The 23,796-nt window shown below is 46.2% G+C and overlaps 1 protein-coding gene and 1 pseudogene across 1 annotated transcript in view; both read right to left on the bottom strand.

Moving 5' to 3' along the window:
- Positions 1-23,796, bottom strand: part of LOC140722806 (uncharacterized) — an 879,998-nt gene that overhangs the window by 829,832 nt on the left and 26,370 nt on the right. The gene's annotated exons all lie outside the window — the stretch shown is intronic.
- The window catches only part of LOC140722787 (uncharacterized), a 42,204-nt pseudogene continuing 39,915 nt past the window's right edge, over positions 21,508-23,796 (bottom strand).

Genomic DNA, 23,796 nt, shown 5'->3' with positions numbered 1-23,796 from the left:
TTCGTAGCGATGGAAAACGAGCTAGAAAGAGACCGGGCTCGGGAGAGACACGAGAGAAGGGAAAGAGTGACTGAGGGAGTTAGAGACTGGTGGGAAGGGGAAGAGACTGGGGGTTAGAGAAGGACAGATGGGTGGGGAGACACAAGGGGGGGGGGTGTTATAGTCTGAGAGACAGAAAAACGGCAGAGATTGACGGGGCAGTGAAAACGGGCTGGAGGGTTGCGGGGGGAGAAACGGTGGAGATACAGCAGTTGAGAATGTTATGAGAGAGAGAGAGACCGTAAGTGAGAAAGACTGGGTAGAGAGAACGACGTAGAGAGAGTAGGGAGAGAGAGAGAGAGAGACTGACGAGGAGATAGTAAAGTAGAGAGAGAAACTGGATAGAGAGACTGGGGGAGAGGGAGAAGGGGTAGAGCGAATGGGTAGGGAGAGAGGATGCGAGGGGGGCTGAGTGGATAGAGAGAGTAAGGTTAGAGACACTGTGGGTTCAGAGAGATGCTGAGAGATATGGAGAGAGAGGGCGAGAGAGACTCCAGAGCGTGTGTGTGTGTGTGGGGGGGGGGGGTTGGCAAAATATACTAGGAGGACAGACAGGGAGAGAGACATTTTGGGGATAGATAGATCGGGGAGAAAGAGATTGGAGGAGAAAGACGACATACGTGTGCCCGTTCAATGAAGGGCACAGATATTTTGGGCTGAAAGTGAGACTAAGGGGTAGAGGGGATGATAGTTTATTGAGACAAACTGGGTAGGAAGAGACTTCGGGAAAGAGAATGAGGAACAGGAGACACGAGTGGAGGAACACTGGGGACCGACAAAGACAAAGGAGAAGGCAGGCGAGAAAGACGAGGGACAAAGTGTCGGGGAAGATAAGATGTGAACAGAGAGAGCGCTGGTGACGAAAGAGAAGGGGTCACTAGGAAGAAACGAGAGGGAGTGATAAGGAAGAGAGCGAGAGAGGTAGAGACTGGACGAAGAGATTGGGAGAGAGAGAGATGATCCGGACGACAGAGAGTCTGGGGTGCTGAGGAGAGAGAAAGTGAGGAGGGAGAGTGAAACTAATTTGTAAGGGGGATGGGAAAAAGTGCAGAGAGACAGAGGAGTGTAAAATGAGGGTAGAAGCAAAAAGTAGTAAGGTGAAAAGTAAAAGTGGCAGGCAGGCAAATCCAGGGCAAAAAGCAAAACGGGCCACTTTTCAACATAATTGTATAAGGGCTAAGACTGTTGTAAAAACAAGCCTGAAGGCTTTTTGCGTCAATGCGAGGAGTATTCGTAAAAAGGTGGATGAATTGAATGTGCAGATAGTTATTAATGAAAATGATATAGTTGGGATCACAGAGACATGGCTCCAGGGTCATCAAGGTTGGGAGCTCACATCCAGGGATATTCAATATTCAGGAGCGATAGACAGGAAAGAAAAGGAGGTGGGGTAGCATTGCTGGTTAGAGAGGAGATTAACGCAATAGAAAGGATGGACTTTAGCCTGGAAGATGTGGAATCGATATGGGTAGAGCTGCATAACACTAAGGGGCAGAAAACACTGGTGGGAGTTCTGTACAGGCCACATAACAGTAATAGTGAGGTTGTGGATGGCATTAAACAGGAAATTAGAAATGCGTGCAAAGGAACAGCAGATATAATGGGTGACTTCAATCTGCAGATAGATTGAGTGAACCAAATTGTTAAGGTTGCTGAGGAAGAAGATTTCTTGGAATGTATGCGGGATGGTTTTCTGAACCAACATGTCGAGGAACCAACTAGAGAGCAGGCCACTCTAGATTGGGTATTGAGCAATGAGGAAGGGTTAGTTAGCAATCTTGTCGTGCGAGGCTCCTTGGGTAAGAGTGACCATAATATGGTGGAATTCTTCATTAAGATGGAGAGTGACATAGTTAATTCAGAAACAAAGGTTCTGAACTTAAAGAAGGGTAGCTTTGAATGTATGAAACGTGAATTAGCTAAGATAAACAGGCAAATGATACTTAAAGGGTTGACGGTGGGTATGCAATGGCAAGCATTTAAAGATCGCATGGATAAACTACAACAATTGTTCATCCCAATTTGGCAAAAGAATAAACCAGGGAAGGTAGTGCACCCGTGGCTGACAAGGGAAATTAGGGATATTATCAAGTTCAAAGAAGAAGCATAAATTAGCCAGAAAAAGCGGCACATCTGAGGACTGGGAGAAATTCAGAGTCCAGCAGAGGAGAACAAAGGGCTTAATTAGGAAAGGGAAAAAAGATTATGAGAGAAAGCTGGCAGGGAACATAAAAACTGGCTGTAAAAGCTTTTATAGAGAAATGAAAAGAAAAAAGATTGGTTAAGACAAATGTAGGTCCCTTGCAGTCAGAAACAGGTGAATTGATCATAGGGAACAAGGACATGGCAGACCAATTGAATAACTACTTTGGTTCTGTCTTCACTAAGGAGGACATAAATAATCTTCCGGAATTATTAGGGGACCGAGGTTCTAGTGAGATTGAGGAACTGAGGGAAATACATGTTAGTACGGAAGTGGTGTTAGGTAAATTGTAGGGATTAAAGGCAGATAAATCCCCAGGACCAGATGGTCTGCATGCCAGAGTGCTTAAGGAAGTAGCCCAAGAAATAATGGATACATTAGTGATAATTTTTCAAAACTCCTTAGATTCTGGATTAGTTCCTGAGTATAGGAGGGTGGCTAATGTTTCCCAGTTCTTAAAAAAGGAGGGAGAGAAAAACCGGTGAATTATAGACCGGTTAGTCTGACATCGGTGCTGGGAAAAATGCTAGAGTCGGTCATCAAAGATGTGATAACAGCACATTTGGAAAGAGGTGAAATCATCGGACAAAGTCAGCATGGATTTGTCAAAGGACAATCATGTCTGACGAATCTTATAGAATTTTTTGAAGATGTAACTGGTAGAGTGGATGGGGAGAGCCAGTGGATGTGGTATATTTAGATTTTCAAAAGGCTTTTGACAAGGTCCCACACAGGGTATTAGTGTGCAAATTTAAAGCACACGGTATTGGGCGTATGGTATTGATGTTGGTAGAGAATCGGTTGGCAGACAGGAAGCAAAGAGTGGGAGTAAACAGGACCTTTTCAGAATGGCAGGCAGTGACTAGTGGGATACCGCAGGGCTCAGTGCTGGGACCCCAGCTGTTTACAATATATATTAATGATTTAGACGAGGGAATTAAATGCAGCATCTCCAAGCTTGCGGATGACACGAAGCTGGGCGGCCGTGTTAGCTGTGAGGAGGATGCTGAGAGGATGCAGGGTGACTTGGATAGGTTAGGTGAGTGTGCAAATTCACGGCAGATGAATGCGGATAAATGTGAGGTTATCCACTGTGGTTGCAAGAACAGGAAAACAGATAATTATCTGAATGGTGGCCGATTAGGAAAAGGGGAGGTGCAACGAGACCTGGGTGTCATTGTACACCAGTCATTGAAGGTGGGCATGCAGGTAAAGCAGGCGGTGAAAAAGGCAAATGGTGTGTTGGCATTCATAGCAAAAGGATTTGAGTACAGGAGCAGGGAGGATCTACTGCAGTTGTACAAGGCCTTGGTGAGACCGCACCTAGAATATTGTGTGCAGTTTTGGTCCCCTAATCTGAGGAAAGACATTCCTGCCATAAAGTGAGTACAGAGAAGGTTCACCAGATTGATTCCTGGGATGGCAGGACTTTCATATGAAGAAAGACTGGATCGACAAGGCTTATACTCACTGGAATTTAGAAGATTGAAGGGGGATCTTATTGAAACGTATACAATTCTAAAGGGATTGGACTGGCTAGATGCAGGAAGATTGTTTCCGATGTTGGGGAAGTCCAGAACGAGGGGTCACAGTTTAAGGATAAAGGGGAAGCCTTTTAGGACCGAGATGAGGAAAAACTTCTTCACACAGAGAGTGGTGAATCTGTGGAATTCTCTGCCACAGGAAACAGTTGAGGCCAGTTCATTGGCTATATTTAAGAGGAAGTTAGATATGGCCCTTGTGCCTAAAGCGATCAGGGGGTATGGAGAGAAAGCAGGTACAGGGTTCTGAGTTGGATGATCAGCCATGATCATACTGAATGGTGGTGCAGGCTCGAAGGGCCGAATGACCGACTCCTGCCCCTATTTTCTACGTTTCTATGTGAAAACGAGACGGGAGGCAGTAGCGAGTGATTTGTCGGGGGTTGGTGAGAAGCTCGGAGGGAGACCTCAGGGTTGGAGAGTGACGCAGATGAGTGACTGTGAGGTGAGAGAGAGAGACGATGAGAAAGCTTGCTAGAAGTGCGGCGAGACACTAGATGTTAGATAGAGCCGGCAGAGCTAGAGACTGTGGGTGGGTTATAGAGAAACTGAGGGATGAGACACAGACTGGGATGAGGGAGGATGGGGCATTGTGAGTCAGAGAAAACGTTTACGTACCGTGATTCATTAGAGGGCTTTCATACTCGCTCGTCATTTTAGGATTGCACAACTTCCATTGTAAAATCCCTCTGAAACATCCATCCAGCCTTTTCCGTCTCGGACTGACACTTCCCTCCCTGTCACACTGATCCCCCTCTCCACCACCTCTCGCGATCCCCTTCTCTGAACCGCCTTCGCGACAATTCTCACTTCCTCTTCCGACCACCCTCTTCTGCATGACGCCCTCCCTCCCCTCCTCCGACCTGACCCTCACTATCTCCATGAACCTCCACTGAAATTGTCTTCCCTCCCCTCTTTGGTGCCCATTGTCCTTCACAATCAGGACTGCGCCTGCCTGCCGGCGAGAGGTGCATTGCCCCCGGGGATGGGCGGGGGGGGGGGGGCTGGGGTACGCGGACGGGATACAGCCAGCCCTGTTCCCAGTCTGCAGTCGGATTTAGAGTCGCAGCCGGAGCTCAGTGCGTACCAGAGCCGGGGTGGACTTGAAGTAGGTAGGGAGAATCTGGCCCGTGTCTCCGTCACCCGTACCTTGAAGTACCCATGTTCCCCCTCCACCCAGCAGGTCCCTTCTACTACTCCTATTCAATACGGTGTTTCACCGGTGCCTATCCACATCCGACACAAAACGCCCCCGAGCTCCTGCCTCTGTCCCAGACGGTAAGGGTGCTGAAGGCGCGGGAGCATCCCGAGTGTGTGTTCAGAGTGGCCTCGACTGCGAGGCGTTTTGGGTCCATAGGTTCTGAGGACGAAGAGGCTGTGGGAAGGTTGGAGATTTACCTCACCTCCGTGATCACTGGGGGAGAGCCGGCCCGGTGGGTGGGTGATCAGAAGTCCAGGTACTCGTGTGTCTGGCTCGTGGATTCCGTAGCCTGGAGGTCAATGGAAGGCTCGAGTGAAAGCATGGAAATGCGGGGCTGCGCCGTTAGGGGGAGCTACTACATGGAGGGATGGGGCGGGGAAGCTCGATTTGTCATTGTAACTATTTATGGAACAACACGAAACGGACTTGTGAAAAATACAGCAAAATTTGTATTTTAGTGTGCTTCACTCTGTACTGGCACTCACCTTTCGTAAACGGGACACACACTAACCCCAGAGGCCTGTGTCAGTACCAAAACAATGCCAGCATCTCGCTATGTCTCCCCAGCCTGGTGTCACCCCAAACTAACCCCACTGCCCAGTTGCCCTAGCATATTCCCCATAGCCCTGTGTCAGTTCTCAAACTAATCCCCCTGCCCCGCTCTCTCCCCACACCATCGTGCCAGTTCCCAAACGAATCCCGTTACAGCGATCTCTCCCCACGAACCTATGTCAGTCACCGAACTAACCATACTGTCTTGCTAATAGTGGAGGATTACAAATACCTGGGGATACGGATGGTCAATAAACTGGACTGGTCAAAGAACACTGAGGCTGTCTACAAGAAAGGTCAGAGCCGTCTCTATTTCCTGAGGAGACTGATGTCCTTTAACATCTGCCGTACGATGCCGAGGATGTTCTACGAGTCTGTGGTGGCCAGTGCTATTATTTTTGCTGTTGTGTGCTGCGGTAGTGGGTTGAGGGTAGCAGACACCAACAGAATCAACAAACTCATTCGTAAGGCCAGTGATGTTGTAGGGGTGGAACTGGACTCTCTGACTGTGGTGTCTGAAAAGAGGATGCTGTCCAAGTCGCATGCCATCTCGGACAATGACTCCCATCCACTCTATAATGTACTGTTAAGGCAAAGGAGTACATTCAGCCAGAGACTCATTCCACCGAGATGTAACACTGAGCGTCACAAGAAGTCATTCCTGCCTGTGGCCAACAAACTTTAAAACTCCTCCCTCGGAGTGTCAGACACCCTGTGCCAATAGGCCGGTCCTGGACCTATTTTCACCCGGCATGACTAACATCATTATTTATTTATTTATGGTTTTATATTGCTATATTTCTTCACTATTCTTGGTTGTTGCGGCTGTAACGAAACCCACTTTCCCTGGGGATCAATAAAGTATGTCTGTCTGTCTTTTTGTGTGTCTATCTCCCCACAGGCCCGAAGTTTCCAAAGTAATGAATTGGCTAAATGTAAGTGTGATGCTTTAGGCTGGAATCTCAGAGCTAAAACAGGGAACGGATGCACCCTGGGAAATGTACACCGGAAATGAGAAGGTATTTTCGGCAGCACTTGCATAGGGTTCTGGAAAGGTGAAGGAACCATGCTTGACAGAGATGTGAATCATCTAGTCAGGAGAAAGAAAGAAGCTGACCAGGTTCAGAAAGCTAAGATCGGACACGGCTGTAGAGTTTTCAAAGCAGCCAGGGACGAACTGAAGAATGGAATTAGGGAACTTGAAAACCCCACGGCATTCTAGATGTGTGTGAAGAAGTGGATGACTAGAGTGACAGTAGGACCGGTCAGGGGTAGAGATGAAACATACGTCTGGAGTTGGTGGAGGTGGGACAGGTACTTAATGCGGACTTTACTTCAATTTTCAACAATAAGAGCGATCCTAAAATTTGGGAGGACAGTTCTAAACCGGCTGATGTGCAAAAACAGGTCGAGGATGTAAAAAAGTCGATGTACAGGAGCTTTTGGAAAACATTCGGATAGATGAGTCCTTTTGTGAAGTTGCGAGAAACCCCAGGTTACTGTCGAAAGCGGAGGAAGAGATTTCTGCGCCCTTAGCGATTACATTTGGCTTATCACTGCCGCACTTGTAGTATAGGGGACCCACTTCAGTGACGGGCAAATTATTGGAGAAGTTTCTTAGAAACCGAATTTGCAAGGTTTGGGAGAATTTGATTTCGGAGAATCAGAATGGCTTGGGAGAGGCAGGTCATAGCTCACTGCCTGGTTCAATTCGGTGAGGATGTAACAAAACACATTTGTAAAGGTAGAAAAGTTTATCTGGTATAAATAGATCTTAATAAGGCATTTGATACGGTTAACCAATGTAGGACCGTTCATAGCGTCAGAAGGCTTGGTGTCCAGGGAGAGGTGGCTGGTGGATTCAGGACTGATGCCCACAGAAGGCAGACTGTAGTTGTGGATGGAGCGTTTTCTCCCTGGATGTCGGTGACCAGTGGTGTCCTGCACGGATCTGTTTGATACCCCTGGCTTTTGGGTTTTTATGAATGAATTTAGAAGGTTGCCATAACAGGACAGTGACAGGACGCAGAGCTGCGCTGAGAAGTTACAAATGGAGCTCAATACGAAAGGTAGAAGTTTTTCTCTTTGGGAGAGTGCATTTGAAGGCAAAGGTATTACTTGCTCGAGTCAACAGAGTACCGCACGTTAGTAGCAGTTCCACAATGGAAACAGAGTGGTGAGACTCTCTCCAATAAGCCAAGCGTGGCTCATCGGTACGAGAACCACAATCGGCACGGAGCGGTGCACTGCAGGAGTAGAAGGAAGTGTGATTGACAGGTGAGCTTGAACACATCCGCTGTTCTGCACATACACATAGTGACCATTGCCTTATGAAAACAGTTGAACTCGGCCTTTTCTCCTCGGAACGACGGAGGATGAGAGGTGAACTGATAGGGTGATGAGAGTCATTGATCATGTGGATAGTCAGAGGCTTTTTCCCAGAGCGGAAATGTTTGCCAGAAGAGGACACAGGATTAGGGTGCTTGGGAGTAGGTACAGATGAGATGTCAGGGGTAAGTTTTCTACGCAGAGAGTGGTGAGTGCGTGGTGTTACGTTCCCCAGTAACCGGGTGACTTACCAGCAAAGATAGAGAGGTCCGCTGAAGCCTGATGATACTATTTTCAAACATTTTATTTATAAAGGGGCACAAACGTACGGTTAATACGAAACAATCAGATCATATACATCGTCAAAACTCAATCTAAAGCACAGGTATAGTAATAATCAATCAAAAATAAGCTCTATCGTTGTCTAGGGGATACTGAGTCCAATGGAATATAAGAGTCACTCAAAGTCTGCAGGCTTCCCCGTTTCAGGAACCGCTGACATTTCACGTGTTGGAGAGAGAGAGAAGGAACACTTGCCCGTCGTCTTTGCGAAGCAAATCCCTGTTGTTAGTTAAAACGGTTTTTCCTTCGGTTCCAGCCACAGACTCCCGATCCGGAATCTAACGCACGTGGCTTCCTTCAGAATGGCTTCCCGCTCCGACGGGAAGCACTATCGTGTCTTCTTCGTGTGTCTCCTTGGTGCGTCTGAGGCCCCGCCTCGGCAGCCCACCTTTTATCTGGACTGGCAGGGTTGTAGATGTCAATCAGGGTGGGGGTGAGGCAATCTTTCCCCCATCACCCATCTCACATTGCCCTGAGGGTTTGCACGTAGTCCGGTTCCTTATTCCACAAAGGTGTCTCCCAAGACAATGGCTCTGTCCAAGGCTTTTGTCTGGCTGAGCGGCCCGCCCGCATTCCAAACCGTAAGGCTCTCTCTCTCTCTCTCTCTCTCTCTCTCTCTCTCTCTCTCTCTCTCTCTCTCTCTCTCTCTCTCTCTCTCTCTCTCTTGCGATTCTCACAAAGGAGGGGGCTGGGGTTATAACACCTCCCCTCTTAAAAGTTTTTTTTTACCAGCGGTTAAAAACAAGTTGGTGTAGGAGTTTTTTTTTGGAATCTAACATACTACACAAGCTTTTCTCTTCACAGAGTACTACCGTTATACATTCCAGTCAGTATCTAAACAGGTAACAATTACAGTGCCCCTCTCTTTAATATCTTAACATCACGTACCGTACTAAAGTCTGGTAGCATCAAACTTCAGCTCAATAACCACCTATTTTTATTTATTTTCTTCAGCAACACAACTAAGGAGGTGTGATCTTAGCTTAGGTGCATCTACAAAAGTTTATACAAATACTAATCGTTTCGGTCGTGTTATTTCACCGGCAGGTCTCCAAAGGTGTTGTCTTTATTATTCACAGGCTTTGGCGCAAACCCGTACAACCGGCGTCGCTGTTTAAAAATGACCATTTCTATTAACCATCGCCTCTTTCCCGGGGAGTCCCCCCGTGGGGAACTTGAGTAATTTGGCGAGGTACTCCCCCGCCTTTCCTTTCCACGAGGGTTATTCTCTTAACTCCGTGTCCCCAGCCTAGTCCATCATGGGAATTTCCGCCCAATTCTTTTATGCTACACAGGTAGTTAACCCTTTTGTCAAGACCACACAGGCTGATGTGTTTCAGTTCGAACCTTTTTCTCCGGCCGCATTTAAATTTCGGCTTCCTCACAGCGCTTTCTTGAATAACAATAGCGTGTGAGGCCCCTTTACATTCCAAATCAACCTGTAATCGATGCGCAGGCATCAATCTAGACATTAACTTTTTTCCATTCGATTTGGGAACTACAGATTTACCGTTCTCCTCCACAACAACAGTTATCTCCCCATTCGTAAACTCCACATTAACTCTGAACACCCCCTTCAGCACAACCATCTGGGAACTCACACTTCCCAAGGTTAACCCTTTCTTCCCCGAACCAAGTCTATCTGATCCAAAAGGATGGCCGTCTCGTCCAGCCGAGTCAAATACCTCAGACTTTTTCTGAGCTCCGTGACTAGGTTCAGGACCACGGGCATCCCCATCTTGGACACACTCAAACGGGGCATTGGCCTCTTCCAGGCTTTCAATACCCATACCCTTTTCAAATTCTAAATTCCCCTGATCCTCCCAGTTACTCTCTGGGCAACTCACTTCCGGAGTAACCTCAGCCCCGCGGGCTGAAACAACCCCATCTGCCAACCTAGCAGACTTCTTCAAGGTAATGGCATCCTTTTCATCGAGGACTGCCCTCATTTCATTATCGGGAACACCTTTAGACTCATCCATGTCCAACCCTGGACCTTTTAACAGCTTTATCTGTTTCTCATCTTTATTTCCTACCTCTAGGACCTTTTTCTTCGCTAAGGGTTGATCTACCTTCTCTCCCTTACCCCCTTTTACGTTACTATTCCTCGTTTTACCACCCTCGAAACCCTCGTGGCGCGGGGTCGGTAAAGACGTCTGGGCCAATTTTAAACTGCTCGCTTTCTCAGCCGCCGCTCTCGACAGGCTGCGAGTGTCCGCGCATGCGGGATAGCTCGGGGACTCAATGGGCGGGGCCTCAACTCTCACGGGCTCCCATCTTCCCACCCGCTAGGTCGTTACCCAGAAGGACGTCCACGCCTTCCCCCGGCAACTCCGGCAGGACCCCCAGTTCCACTGGTCCCGACACCAACTCACAATCTAGAAGGACCCTATGCAAAGGCACCACCTCGGTCCAGTTTCCTATGCCTCTCAGGGCTACCTCGCCCGTCGGAGGTCCGAATGGTAATACGTTACGACTAATTAATGATAGCTCAACCCCTGTGTCTCTCCAAATCCGTACGGGGATTGGCGGGTCCCCCTTCCTCACAGACACGGTTCCGGGTGACAGATAAATCTCCGACCCCTCGCGCTCTCTGCCCCCCTGGGACCCTCTTGCCGATTTTCTGATTACCACTGCACGCCCGATAGGGATCGTTGCTCTCTCTCTCTCTGGCTCCTTTCTCGGAGCAAAGCATTTAGATGCAATATGACCCACCTTTCCACAAATAAAACAGGTCAAGCCAGGACCTCTCCTGCCGTCTTGCCTCTCCTCAATTTTACCACTAGCTCCCAGTGGGATCTCCGCCTCAGCCGGCGGGCTTTCCCTACCATTCCGACGGTCTCTCGGGTAACTTTTTGGCGAGGAAAACTTTGTCTTGTGGGTTAGGGCATATTCATCTGCGAACCTAGCAATTTCTGAGATGGACTGATTCGTCCTCTCATTTAAATACATCCGGATCTCTTCCGGAACACAACCTTTAAATTCCTCAATCAAAAATAACTCCCTGAGACGCCCATAGTTGTCAGCCACCTTTTCCGCGGTGCACCAACGGTCCAAGAGCACACCCTTCTCATGGGCTAGCTCGGTATACGTTTGATTCCACCCTTTCCTTAAATTTCGGAACCTTTGTCTATACGCCTCAGGTACTAACTCGTAACCTCGGAGAATGGCCTCCTTTACTTGGTCATAATTCCTTTCCCCTTCCGGGGGCAACGCTGCATATGCCCGCTGTGCTTTCCCTCGTAACACACTTTGTAACAACGCCACCCACTGCTCTCTGGGCCACTTCTGATTCACTGCCACCTTTTCAAAAAGCAAGAAATAACTATCAACATCCGTCTCCTCGAACGGGGGGACCAACCTCAACGCCCGACTACCATCAAACCCCTCCTCTCTCTCTACCCCTTGAGCTCTTCGCTCTTGCCTTCGCCTGTCCAGCTCCAATTCATGGCTCCTTTGTTTCTCTTTCTCTTCTGCTTCTAGCTGCTTTAGTTTGAACGCCTGCTCTCTTTCCTTTTCCTTTTCCTTCGCAGCTGCTTCTAGCTGCTTTACTTTAAGATCATGTTCCAACCTTACTTTCTCCAACTCTAACTGATCTGTCCCACTCGCTAATCTCTTTTCGGGGATATTTTCCAAATCCTCAGCTGCAAACACCTTAATCCCAATGTAATACTGATTTATGACCCTTCGCACTTCCTGATTTTTCATTGATGACCTCACCTCTGCGAGGTCTAACCCCTTTGCCAGATTTACCAAGTCTAATTTGGTAGCCGCTCCTAGCGCCTCTACAGTCGGTTTTCTCATAAATTCATCCACATCCATCTTTGCTGGTTTCCTGTCTGGCTACCTGCGTAACCAGATTTAAGTTTGGACTTACAGCCCGATTCACTGACCCTCCCCTTTGGTTTCAAATCCCGGGACGAGGCCCCACTTGTTACGTTCCCAGTAACCGGGTGACTTACCAGCAAAGATAGAGAGGTCCGCTGAAGCCTGATGATACTATTTTCAAACGTTTTATTTATAAAGGGGCACAAACGTATGGTTAATACAAAACATTCAGATCATATACATCCTCAAAACTCAATCTAAAGCACAGGTATAGTAATAATCAATCAAAAATAAGCTCTATCGTTGTCTAGGGGATACTGAGTCCAATGGAATATAAGAGTCACTCAAAGTCTGCAGGCTTCCCCGTTTCGGGAACCGCTGACATTTCACGTGTTGGAGAGAGAGAGAAGGAACACTTGCCCGTCGTCTTTGCGAAGCAAATCCCTGTTGTTAGTTAAAACGGTTTTTCCTTCGGTTCCAGCCACAGACTCCCGATCCGGAATCTAAAGCACGTGGCTTCCTTCAGAATGGCTTCCCACTCCGACGGGAAGCGCTATCTTGTCTTCTTCGTGTGTCTCCTTGGTGCGTCTGAGGCCCCGCCTCGGCAGCCCACCTTATCTGGACTGGCAGGGTTGTAGATGTCAATCAGGGTGGGGGTGAGGCAATCTTTCCCCCATCACCCATCTCACATTGCCCTGAGGGTTTGCACGTAGTCCGGTTCCTTGTTCCACAAAGGTGTCTCCCAAGACAATGGCTATGTCCAAGGCTTTTGTCTGGCTGAGCGGCCAGCCCGCATTCCAAACCGTAAGGCTCTCTCTCTCTCTCTTGCGATTCTCACAAAGGAGGGGGCTGGGGTTATAACAGTGGAATGGCCTGCAAGCAACGGTGGTGGAGGCGGATACGATAGGGTCTTTTGAGAGACTTTTGGATAGGTAAATGGAACTTAGAGAAATAGAGAGCTATGGGTAACGCTAGTAATATCTAAGGTAGGGACATATTTGGCACAACTTTGGGTCAAAGGGCCTATATTGTGCTGTACGTTTTATATGTTTCTATGTTTTTTATGAAAGACGATATACCGGAAAGCAAATCAGGGGAAAAACAGACAACCTCGTGGCAAATTATAGAACAGCCCGAAAACCTGCGGAATGTTCACAGATTTTACTTGTTACCTTTGTTCAAACTGAGAATGGATGGCGAAATTCTTGTAGAATTGTAGCTGGTTTGAGAAAATCTTTAATGTTAAATCGACTGCATGGCGCGTCACGGGTATGGGGTGGTCAAGTCATGCGCTGGAAGAGGTCAGGTTCCTGCCAAACACCCCATGTGTGCGCTTGAAAACACTGTTCTTCAAACTGCCCACAGCCCTCGCTAATTTCCCGAGGACACGTTCCATTTTTGATCACAGGCCTCTGGAATACCGCTGTGGTTTTTTTTTTTACAGTGTTCGGAGGAAAATAAGTGCAGTGTATTTTATTATAACACATGTCAGCTGTCATTGTCTAATCCATCACTCAGAATGACTGGAATGAACGAAAGAAAAAAATGAACGAATATTCCCCTTTAATAAAGAAGTGTTCTCCATTTCACCCGCCGGAACAAACTCCTTCCCTCAATTTCAGAAGCGAATGTGCTCCGTCAAATGTTACAAAATAAATCGACTTCAATATGCATGCCGACTTTAAAAGCAGCACAGCTATAAAAATATCCTATTTAAATAGCTGAAGCCAGGTATCATGGAGAATAACATGGAAAATTCACATCATACTTTAGTTAAAGTAAATAGATTGCAATATCCCTTGAGGAGTCAAATTAATGACACGGGAACAGTGAGTAAAAAATAGTTTAACGTAAGTGTTTGTGCAGTTGGTTGTCACTAATGTCCCTGACGTGACAGCCACGCTAATTGCCTCAGTGGAATTGTTCTCACCTCAATAAAAGTCTGATAAACCGATCCCCAGTCCATCTGAGCAGCTGAAACCTTCTGCATAACTGAACGCTGCTTCTAACGGAATATGGGAATATGCGGCGATTTACTACATCGCGGCCATTTTCTATCCCACACTTGTAGCGGTTGGTGTCCCCGGTAAGATGCCGGAGCTGGTCACTTTATGTATGGTGCCGTCGTTACTCTGCTGCGGTATCCGCACTGTTACTGAGCACAGATGCTACCGTCGGCTGAAACGTGTTTCCGGAATGGAGGATTCGGGCATCTAATGATTTTATTTACATTTTCCGTACTTTGATCATAGTGTTCTATTTTATTGTTAATTAAGTTGGTGCCGATATTGACATTGTTTCATAATTTCTCTTCGCTAGGCTTTCTGAAGTGATACTGGTCTCTGCTTATCTAGGTCCGAGTCTCTATCAGTGCAGACACTTCGATCTTATAACAACGCGGCAGCTTATTTAAATGACGGTCCAGTCTATTTTCGACACGTAGGTCTGTTCTTCTGTAAGTCAGTAAATGAGAACTCGTGCTTTATATCTCCTTGACCCCACCATGTCACCGCTACAAACAAACCCCTTCAGCTCTTTCACCTCTAATAATGGAAACGGTGTTGTTTACAGGAGCGATCGACTGCTCACCGGTACGTGAGTCGTGGAACTCGGATGCCTCGCTCTAAACTGTGGGAATGTCGCCAATCCACTGACACTCACATCCGTCATTGTCCTCCAGCCGGAGTGCAGCGACCGAGACCGCACACACTGGGTTCCCGCTTTCCACTTCCAAACAGACTATACCCTGCATAGCATCGGTAGAACGGGGGCATTCAGGAAACTGACCGTATTTCTATTTTGTTTCCAAATTTCTTGCAGTTAATTTAACGGCGATTGTGATCCTTTCTCGGGGAAAATGCGGACTCTCCAAATGCATCACCCGTTACCTGGTTGGAATGGCAACAGCGGATCTGATGGTGGTTATCGTTGTTGCTTTAGTGGATCAGACCAACAATATCTACATTTATTCCAGATCCCTGCTCCTCACTCCTGTATGCGCTCTGACACTTGTATTTGCGGCTGTAACGCAGGACTGTTCTGTTTGGTTCACGGTCAGTTTTACCTTCGATCGCTTCATCGCAATATGCTGCCGAAAGCTGCGGGAGCGATACTGCACCGAGAGAACAGTAACGGTGGTTATCGTGACCGTGGTTATAGTGAGCTGCGGGAGATGTGTCCCGTTATACTTTGCCATTGAACCTTACGTCATCATTGACAACACGCCGTGGCGGTGCACCGGCTCATATGAATACGCCACTTTACCCGTGTGGAGAGGATACGCATTACTGCAGAGCATTTTAACACCATTGATACCAATCGGCTTAATCCTGGTGTTTAACGGGTTAACCGTAAGGCATATCGTTGTGGCAAATAGAGTCCGCAGAAAGCTTCGGCACAACAGCGACAATCAGAAAGATGCCGAGGTGGAAAATCGCAGAAAATCGATGATTTTGATGTTTTCTATATCAGCTAATTTCATATTATTGTGGATGCCCTATGTAGCCCGTTCTCTAAAATGGCAAGTGCAAAACTATTTTTACGAGGACAGATATTTGAGTTCCCCGGTATACATCCTACAACAATTTGGGTACATGTTACAATTTCTCAGCATGTGCACCAACACTTGTATCTATACACTGACACAGAGGAAATTCAGAGAGGAGCTGAGGAATGGAATGAAGTATATGTTTACATTAAATGGTCATCTGTGTAGATAACGCCCGCGTCTAATGACAATTCCGCGGAGTTTTCAAATAAAGCCGTTTTACAAAGAACAGCTTTGGTATATATGTCATAAATCCAAACAATCATGTGCCTGGTCATCCGGAAATTGCAGAATTGGTGGAAGATTGCTGACTTTATACAGTTCAGGCAGGTAGCAATATAAACGTTCAATGCTGCTGGCGTGATTGTTACATTGGTTGAAGTATGTTCCAAACTATCAGAGACACTAGGACAGAGATGGCTTCAGGGCTTTCCGGGTTTTAGATGTTTCAAAATGGACAGGGTCGGGTAACAAAGTGTAAAGGGAGTGCGATGTGAAACCAGGGATAGTATCGCAGCTGCAGAAAGGGAGGAAAACGTGGAATGTTTGTTTGTTAATAGACTGTGAAACGAACACAGAGACATGAAGGGCGCGATCACCCCATTTGGAGTATTCTGTACAGCCGCCCACTAGATTTACAAACAAAAACAAATTGCAACGGGAACGGTGAGGAACCAATCGGGAAGCGGATCTTGGACATGTGGCATGTTATTGCCACGGGTAAGTGAAAATTCCACAATATTCATTGGCACCTTCCCTGGGTAAAAGGTCTGGCATAATCTCTCAGTTGTGTGCTGGAAGGATTCATGTCAATATAAAAAGAAAGGCGGTCTAGCGAATAATCCAGACCGGATCTAATATTAGAAAAGTGAACGGATCAGGTGACAGGTCTCTCCGATTGTCAGCATGTCAGAACAATAGGGCAGAACTGCCCTCCATTTAACGTACACGGGGATATGACTAGGGAGCATGGGATGTATTTAACTGGAGATCTGCGATGTGTGGTGCTTCCTGGCAGAACTTGGGAAGTTAAATAAGGAAATGCACAACAAATATGTGGAAATTGTTCAGAAAACACTTACGTGGGTTCAGTTTAAGCTTGTCTCATTGAGGCAGGCAAAGGGTGATAGCGTAAAGTAACCCTTGCTGACAAGAAATATGGAACAGCTCGTCAAGGTGAAGAAAGGTGAACAGCTCGTTAAGGTTCTGGAAGAACGGATCAGATAGGATTATGGCAAGTCAGCATGTAGACAGAAAAATAATTTTACAATGGACTTCAAAGTTAGAAGGAAATTAGAGATGCACTAAGATAAGTAAAGAACAGAAGGATGACTAGAGAGAGTGTGGGCAGATCAGAGGTAAAAGAGGAAAACCTGTATCGGGAGTCCAAGCAGGCGGTGAAGCTCCTCACTGAATACATTGATCAATGTGAACACAGCGTCAAAAGGCAGATATACTCGAACATGCCGACGCTGAGAAAGAGGATGCGCTGGAAACTTGGAAAACATTATGATAGATGATTCCCCGGTACCGGAACGGATATAGTGCAGGTAATAGATGATTCCCCGATACCGGAAGGGACATAGTCTTTGTAATAGATGATTCCTCGATGCCGGAAGGGATATAGTCTTTGGAATAGATGATTCCCCGATACCGGAAGGGATATAGTCTTTGGAATAGATGATTCCCCGATAGATACCGGAGGGGATATACTCCAGGTAATTTGCAAGGCGAGCGAAGACATTGCTGCGTTTTTGGACAGGATATTTGTGTCTTCTCTGGTCACGGAAGCAGAACTAAATGATTGGAGGGTGGAAAATGTTATTAATTTGTTGATGAAAGATAATAGAGGTGGTTTTTGGAATTATAAACCAGGGAGTCTTACATCTGTAGTGGGTAAACTACTGGAGAGGATTATTGAAGATGGAATTTATGAGTATTTGGAGAAACGTAGTCTGGCTACGGAGAGACAACGTAGCATGTTGTCCTTAATGAGTCAGACTGAATTATTTGAAAAAGTGTAAATTAAACAAACAGAAGAATCAGGACAGTCGATGTGGGGGCATTAATTCTGGTCAGGCGTTTGATCAGTTCCCCATAGTGGACTCATTCAGAATGTCAGGAGCCATGGGATCCAGGGAAACCTGGTTGCGTTGATTCAGAATTGGCTTCCTAACAGAAAGCAGATGATGTAGTAGACAGAGTGAATTCTGGCTGGAAGACAAAGGGCAGCCGTGTTCCGCACGGAGAGTCGAAACTTCGGTACACTTTACAACTCAATTGCGAGTCTGCAGTCACAGTGCTACAAAAAATAGGGCTGAGGGAAATAACCGATTTAATCTGATCACCCAGCAGCACCTGGATAATTAATGGAATTAGGGCTGATGACGTAAGCAAATCGCTGGGTGACTGACTGCACCAGCGCGTTTCTGAACTGACCTGTCATTTACATATTACAGGGCAAATGCTGCAATGACATCAAAGCATCCTTTCCTGTGGAGGCTTACAACTTAAAACCAGCATTTCAACGTGTTCAGCAGCAGCTCTTGCTGCTCATTAAAAGAACCAGCTTTCCAAAATGCCAATTCCAAATTCCCACTTCAAGTACACACCATTTTATCCTAATATCAATTTACCTCTGAATCGTGGTTTTATCGTATCGGGTGAGGATACGCTCATATTTCGATCCATGTAACTCCGAATTCACATGGCCGGTGTGGAATCCGTGTCTCCCTCTGAAATCAATTTTAAATGAAACATACAAAACTACACAAACTAAAAACGCCGCGAAGGCAAAGCAAATACCCGGTTTCACACTTGTCTTCCTTCAAAACCGTCGCAGACTGTTGGGGAATACAGAATAGATAATTTCCACAGCTTCCATCTTCTCATGCTGTAGCCATCCATTAACTCAGTCTCCATGCTTCAGTGTGTGCAAGGACAGAGGGATCGAACAGTATCAACGACTTTCTAGATTGATCGGTGCTGTGAGATACTAAGGTTCTAACCCAGACATACAGTCAGACAGCCATAGGGAACAACTGCACAGAAACAGGGTCTCCAGCCCGTCCATTCAGTGAGGAATTATTTAAACTGCCTACTCCCATCGACCTCACCCGGACCGTGGCCATCCATATCCCTCTCATCCGTGTACTTCCCCAATCATCTCTTAAACGTTGACATCGGAACCTCAATTACCATTTGCGTTCACAGCACTATCTAAACTCTGTCGACCCTCCGGGTGAAGAAGTTCCCCCTCATGTTTCCCTTAAACATTTCACATTTCACCATTCGCCCATGATCTCCAGTTGTATTCTCACACCAACATCAGTGGAGAAAGCTCGCTTGCATTTACACTCTCTATACGTCTCATAATATTGTATAAAGTGCTGACATATGTAATCTTTCCTTTTAATTATAAACATTCAGTCCCGACAATAGCCGTGTAATTCTTTTTCTGCATTTTTTCAGTCTTATTTGCATCTTTCCTGCAGGTGGTTGAGCCCAACCGTACACAATTTTCCAAATTGGGCCCCAATAAATCCTTAAACCACAGCAACGTAACGTCCCAACTCCTGTATTCAGTACTTTGGTCTAGGAAGGCCAATGTGCGAAAAGCTGTTTTTACGACCCTGTCTAACTGCGCCATAACTTTCATTGAATTATGGACCTGCATTCCCAGATTCGTTTTTTCTATCATACTCCTCAGTGCCCTATTTCTCATTGTGTCAGACCAACCCTGGCTGGTCCGCCCAAAGGGCAATATCTAACAGTTGTGTGTGTTAAATCCGATCTGACACTTCACCCCATTTTTTCAGCTGGTCCAGGTCCCGCTTCACGCTCCGGTACTCTTCCTCGCTGTGGCCTACACCCGTAATGTTGCTGTCATTGGCAAATTTGATGATCTCGCTAACGGCATTATTATCCAGATCATTGATATAGATGAGAAACAAGAACGGACACAGCAACGATCCCTTGGGCACTCCACTCGTCACAGGTCCCCCGTCAGAGAGACAACCATCCATTACCGCACTCTAGCTTCCCCAACGTACCCGATGGCGAATCCAATTTACTTCCTCATTGAGAGAGCCAAGCGACTGAACCTTCCCGAGCATCCTCCCACACGGAAACTTGACAAATTTCTTCTTTGTTCGTCGCAAAGTTGGTCAGTAAAACTATTGAAAATCTTTTCTTTTACATTTGTCTTTTAAATAAGGGCTCACGTGAATTAACATATCACAGATTTTTGTTTTTATTGCATTTTGGAAAATATCCAAACTTTTCTGGAAATGGGGTTTGTACATCATTCTTTTCTGTCAAAGACGCAGGAATATGGAAGTCCCAGATGTTACTGCTCAGAATGTGTAAAGTTACGTTACACGGGAGAAGATTCTTTTGGAAACAGAGATGGTCTGAAGGTAAATAGGTCACTTGGATCAGATGGTGTACACCCCAGAGATCTGAAAGAGGTGGCTGAAGAGATGTGGAGGCGTTAGCAATGATCTTTCGAGAATCGTTAAGGAAATTATATCCGAAGATGCTTTTTCCTTCACTACTCCCCCTCTCCCAGTTTCACCTATCACCTACCATTTCTTCCACCCCTCTCACCCCCACACTTCTCCCTCTGACATCTCATCTGTTTCCCCCCCCCCCAATCCTAATGAAGTGTCTCGCCCCGAGACGTGGACTGTTTACTAAATCCCATATATGCTGCCTGGCCTCCTAGGTCCCTCCAGCATTTTGTGTATGTGTTGCTTGGATTCCCAGCATCCACACATTTTCTCCTGTTTTTTTGATAAAAGAAAAAGCGGTGTCATATAATATAGCAAGAAAATAGTGGGAAGTTTAGAGGACTGGAAAGCTTTAACATAACCAACAGGAGACAAAAAAACACACACACAAGAGAGACAAAATGATAAATTAAGGTAAGTGAGCCAATAATATCAAGTATCAGAAGTGTTTCAGATACATAGAGAGTAAAAAAGAGGCAAGAGTTGATATTGTACCGCTGGAAGATGATGCTGGCGACTTTGTAATGGAGCAAAGAAATAGTGGCCAAATGTAATCTGTGTCAATCTTCACTGTGTAAGACACCTGCAGTATAAGACCATAAGACATAGGTGCAGAATTAGGCCATTCAGCCCATCAAGCCTGCTCCGCTGTTCTATCATGGCTGATCTCGGTTCTCACTCAACCCCATGCACCTGCCTCCTCGGCATATCCTGTAATGCCCTGACTGATCAGCAAACTTTTAGCTTCTGCCTTAAATGTACCCACAGACTTGTCCCCCACCGCCGTCTGTGTCAGAGAATTCCACAGATTCACTGCTGTCTGACTAAATAAAATCCTCCTTAACTACTCTAAAAGGTCGCTGCTCAGTTTTCAGGCTGTGCCCTCTGTTATGGCTACCCCCACCAAATGAAAAGTCCTCTCCTCATCCAACCTATCTAGACCTTTCCACATTTGGTAGGTTTCAGTGAAATTTACCCCCATCATCCACATTTATTAAACACAGGTCAGTGCAGGAGTACAGGCCCAAGGCTGGCAAATGTCCCTCTTATCTTAACCCCTTCACTCCCGGAATCATCTTCTCGAACATCCTCTGGATTCTATCCAACGACAACACAACTTTTCTGAGATATGGGTCCGAATTATTCTAAGTGCGGCCTAAGTAGTGTCTTATAAAGTACCAGCATTATCTACTTGCTTAGATATTCTACTTCACTTTAAGTAAATGCCTTCTTTACTCCAGACTCAACCTATAAGTTAACCTTCTGGGAGACTTTCCCGAGGACTTACATTTTCTTCTGTAGTTCTGTTTTTGAACCTTCTCCCAATCAGATAATTATTCACCATTGTTCCTTTTCACAAAATACATTATCGTACCTTTCGAAATATTGTATTACATCAGCCACTTTTTGCCAGTTCAGTCTGAGCAGGTGAACAGCTTCTCCCCAGTGTGAATTTGCTGGTGTCTCTGTAGGTTAGATGACTGAGTGAATCTCTTCCCAAAGACTGAACAGGTGAAATCCCACACTGCAGTGTGAACTGACTGGTGCCTCACTAGGTGAGATGATGTGGTGAATCTCTTCCCACAGTCTGAGCCACACAACCGCATCAGTTACATTATCCAAGTCATTGACAAACTATGTAAAAAGTAGCGGACCGAATACTGACCCCTGAAGACCACAAGTCACTGCTGGCCAACCAGACAAGGCTCATTTTATTCCCACTCGCTGCCTCTTGGCTGTCTGCCATTCCTCTATCCATCCCAGTATTTATTCTGATTTTTATCCTGTCAAGCAGTCTCAAGTGTGACACCTTATCAGATGCTTTCTGAAAGTCCAAGTAAATGATATTCACCGCCTCTCGTTTGTCCATCCTGCTTATGACTTCCTCGAAGATCTATAACAGACTTGTCAGACAAGACTTCCCTAGGCAGAACCTATGAGGTTAGGCTAACTGGACTATAATTTGCTTTCTTTTGCCTTCCTCCCTCCTCAAAGAGCAAAATGACTTTTGCATTCTTCTGGTCCTCCGGGACCATGCCAGGATCCAGTGATTCTTGAGAAGTCATGACCACTGCGCCTGTTATCTCTTCAGCAACCTCTCTCAAGACTCTGGGATGTAGTCCATCTGATCCAGGTGACTTATCCATTTAAGAAACTGAGTTTGCCTAACACATTTCCGTTTGTAATAGCAATGACACTCTTTCTGGCACACTACTAGTGTCTTGCACGGAGAAGACGGATGCAAAATACCTACCAAGTTCATCTGCCATCTCTTCCCCATTTCTACCAGATGATCATCATTTTCCAGTGGTCCAATATCAACTCCCGCCTCCCTTTCGCATTTTACAATGGTTTATTGAATTGTCTAGTTTGCTCTCATATTTCACCTTTCCCCTTCATATAGCTTTTTTTTTTAGTTGCCTGTTCTAGATTTTAAAAGCTACCAAGCGTAGACGCCAAGTCATTGAGTGTATTTTAAAGGGATGTTCAAAGATTATGGGGAGAAGGCAGGAGAATGGGGTTGCGAGAGGTAATCAATTGGACAGGAAGGAATGGCGGAGCAGACTCGATTGGCTGAGCAGCCTCTGTCTCATATCTCATGGCTCATGGTCTGAAGAAGAGGCCAGTGAGGTTGCATCAGGGTTAGGGTATTGCTCGGGTATCCATGCCTGGATTATTGTATTCAGTTTTGGTCGTTCTGCTATAGGAAAGAGACGTTAAGCTAGAATAAGGGCAGAAAAGAATTACGAGAATGCTGCCGATACTCGAGGGATTGAGTTCTGGAGAGAGGTTGGGCAGGTTGGGACTTCACACCTTGAAGTGCTGGAGATTGAGGCCGACATTATGCAGGTGTTCCAAACTATGAGTGTACAGAAATGGGGAATGTGCGCAGTTGAGCGAACTCAGCCTTGTCTCCTTGTAGCGACTGAGGATGAGAGGTGACCTGATAGAGGTGTATAAGATAATGAGAGGCATTGATCGTGTGGATAGTCAGCGGTTTTTTCCAAGGGCTAAAATGGCTGCCACAGTGGGCACAGTTTTAAGGTGTTTGGAAATAGGTACAGAGGAGATGTCGGGGTACGTTTTTACACAGCGAGTGATAAGTGCATGGAATGGGCTCCGGCAGTGTTCGTGCAGGGGGAAACGACAGGGTCTTTTAACAGCCTCCTGGATAGGTGCATGGAGCTTAGAAAAATAGAGGGCTATGGGTAACCCCAGTAATTTATAAGGTAGGGACATGCTCAGCACAACTTTGTGGGCTAAAGGGCCTGTATTGTGCTGTAGGTTGTATATGTATTTCTGTTTATTTTTCTTCACCCCCATTTTTGTAGAATCAACAACCAGAGAGCACCGGTTTTAAGGTGAGGGAGGATTGATTTAATAGGGATCCCAGGGGAAAATTATTAATCCACTCCCCCTTCCGGTTCATTGTTTAACTAACACGATGAGTGCACTCTCAGGTTGGCGGAGCAACAACTCAAATTACATTCGGGTAGCATGAGCATCGATATCTTTAACTTCCATCTCCACCTTTTCATTTCATCAACCCACACGCCAGTCTCCTCCATTCTGTCTCCTCACTTCTCTCTTCTCCACTGCGGATCGTCTCCCTCTGGTTCCCCTTTACTTTCCCATTGTCCGCTCTCCTCTCCTATCAGTTTCCTCCTTTTCAGCCCTTTGCATTTTCCACCAACCACCTCACA

Source organism: Hemitrygon akajei, unplaced genomic scaffold, assembly GCF_048418815.1.
Source record: "Hemitrygon akajei unplaced genomic scaffold, sHemAka1.3 Scf000089, whole genome shotgun sequence".
Classification (NCBI taxonomy): domain Eukaryota; kingdom Metazoa; phylum Chordata; class Chondrichthyes; order Myliobatiformes; family Dasyatidae; genus Hemitrygon; species Hemitrygon akajei.
This window is presented reverse-complemented; position numbering and strand designations above follow the sequence as displayed.